Source organism: Choloepus didactylus, chromosome 1 (genome assembly GCF_015220235.1).
Source record: "Choloepus didactylus isolate mChoDid1 chromosome 1, mChoDid1.pri, whole genome shotgun sequence".
NCBI lineage: Eukaryota > Metazoa > Chordata > Mammalia > Pilosa > Megalonychidae > Choloepus > Choloepus didactylus.
This window is the reverse complement of record NC_051307.1, coordinates 104313248-104315844: the sequence shown is the minus strand read 5'-3', so window position 1 is coordinate 104315844 and position 2597 is coordinate 104313248. Positions and strand designations below refer to the sequence as shown.

The 2597-nt window shown below is 48.2% G+C and overlaps 1 pseudogene; it reads right to left on the bottom strand.

The window, feature by feature from the left end:
- Positions 1-600: 600 nt before the first annotated feature.
- Positions 601-2466, bottom strand: LOC119536046 (annotated as a pseudogene).
- Positions 2467-2597: the final 131 nt, after the last annotated feature.

Below are 2597 nucleotides of genomic sequence, written 5' to 3'. Positions count from 1 at the left end.
AAACACATGATTTAATAAAATTATTACTGTGAGTGACAGAGAGAGAGGAATGTGAACCCAGATTCCAAAGGGCATGGCCACTTTGGCTTAAGAAGCCCAATGATTGAACGGAGCTGATTGAAATTCTACCACAAGTTGTGTGACCTCAGTCTGGTTGGCCATTTCTTAGCTGTGTGACCTTGGACAAGTCCCTATCTTGGTTTCCTCATTTCTAAAATGGGAACATATGAATCTTTCCTCCTTTGCCCCAGGGTTGGGGTGCAGAGCAGGAGCCTTGCTCTCTACTCTCCACCCCAGTAGACAGGGACAGCAGGCAAGTGTCTTCACCTCTCATGCCTCAGTCCTTTCATGGTTTAGATAAGAAATCTGAACTAAGTGATCCCCACCATGCTGTCCTTTCAATGCCTGAATAACTCTGCTTGATTCTAACCACCCCACCGGCTTCTCTGGACCTAATCCCCCCACCCCCACTTGCCCTGGTCCTCAGAAACCTCTCCTCTTAAAATCACACAACATAGAGAAGAGGAAAGCATCATGCATAGCCTTTTTTTTTTTTTTTTTTTTTATGGTTTTATTTCACACAAATACAACTTGCACACCAGCTGTCTATTTGTTTTCTTCACTGCGCAGCTGGGCATTGGGGTTGGTGACTCTGATGGCCAGCTGGGCTGCTCTTTCCACAGTGGCTTTGCAGTTCTTGGAAGAAACGTTGTGAGCAATCTCAGCACAGTAGTATTTGTTGCACATCAGCAGCACTTCCATCTCCTTGACATTGTGAACCAGGAACTTTCAGAAGCCACTGGGCAGCATGTGCTTCATTTTCTTGTTGCTCCCGTAACCGATGCTGGGCATCAAGATCTGACCCTTGAATCTTCTCCACACCCTGTTGTCAACGCCTCTGGGTTTCCTCCAGTTACGCTTAATTTTGACATATCGTTCTGACTGGTGCCGGATGAACTTCTTGGTCCTCTTTTTGATGATCTTGGGCTTTACGAGGGGTCTGAAGGCAGCCATGATGCCGGGTAGGAGATGGCTGCCGCCTCCATGGGCAGCGCCGAGGGAAAGAGTGCATACCCTTTCTTAAGATGTATTTCTGAAAAGGTGTGTTCATGTCACAATTTTTGTACTAAAACTTCTGTATTCCCTTTGCCCTAGCTTATCTGTTTAGAGACGTTTCTTTTCATTTATTATTGATTGCCAACTGGCTGCAGTTATTCACTCTTTGATCTCCCCTTTTGTTTGAACGCTGCCCCTCCCCAGTCTCTCTATTAAACAGTAATGATACGTAAACAAACTCAGGGAGCAAAGGAGCCCTGTGGCCAGCCTCTCTTGGGCCTGTGACTTGTCATTCCTGAATCGTTCTGCTTTGTAAGTTCTCCTGCCAAGTTTCTTTGGGAGCAGAGGGATCATTTTCTCCCTTTTCAAAGAGAAGGGTGAGTTGAGGCCTTGAGCTGGCAAGTCCTTTAAAGTCATTTTCAAAGGAAACCTGAGCTGAAAGGCCAGGCAGCTGGCAGAGGGTGGTATGACTTTGTGAGGCTCTCTCTGGGGCTCTGGGTGGTCAGCTCCCGTAAGCTCCCAGCACATGCAGGGAGCCTGCTCCAGAGGTACTGCCAAGGGATGCCACTGTCCAATCAGTGGGCCCCACCACCACCCAGGAATGGGAAGAGGGGGAGTGCGGACTTTCTCCTCCGGGCCAGTGGCCAGAACCACATTTGTCCTCACTGTCTTAAGGTCCCATCAATCAAACTTGATCCTTGGGGTTTTTTGAGGTAAAATAAAACTGGGTTCCAAAGCAAACAAGGTTGAATTTATATCTACATCATGGAATTATAGATGATCTAGTTAATCCAATCCTCTCACCTACAGATTGGGAATGGGACCCAGAGGGGGAAATGGTTGTCCCAAGTCACACAAGGAGGAGATGGCAGAACATGTTTCAGACTTCCATGACAGGGCTGCTTGGGCACAGGGGACCTCTGCAGTGATGGAGGTTTGCTTGGCTCCTGGCCATTTATAATCTTCTAAGTCTGCAGATGGCTGTCAATCACCCGGCATAAGCAAAAAGGACTCCAACTGCACCACGGCTGAGAAATGTGCAGCTGGGGCCAGATGCCTTCCACACTGCCACATGGAGCCAAGTGGAGAGGACATGTTATTGAGCCAAGAGACAAGAACCTTCTCACTTGACAGAATGGGCAAACTGAGGCCCAGGGGAGGGAGAAACTCATATTTGTGTGTCAGAATGACCAGAGCTGGTCATTTAAAACTCAGCCTGAAACTTGAGTGAAAAGCAGAAAGAGGAGGGTACCAGCCAGAAATCAAGGGGAGTGGTCCACCCAAAATTCCCTGCCTAAGCTCCCCGGGCTGGGGTCTGGAGTCTGCAGTCCATCTTGGTGCTGGGAACAAAGTGTCAGCTTGGGCCAAGCTACCAGAAGCAAGCCCCAGTCTTGTCTCAAGTGAAACACCTTTTTGAGATGCCAGCAATTAGCAGCTCCCTCCTGTGAGCTCTTTCCACTAGGTTAAGAGCTGAGGGAATCAGATCCTGATCCATACAAGTCCAGATTCACACACAAGGAAAGTCCTCTGAACAAGATGAC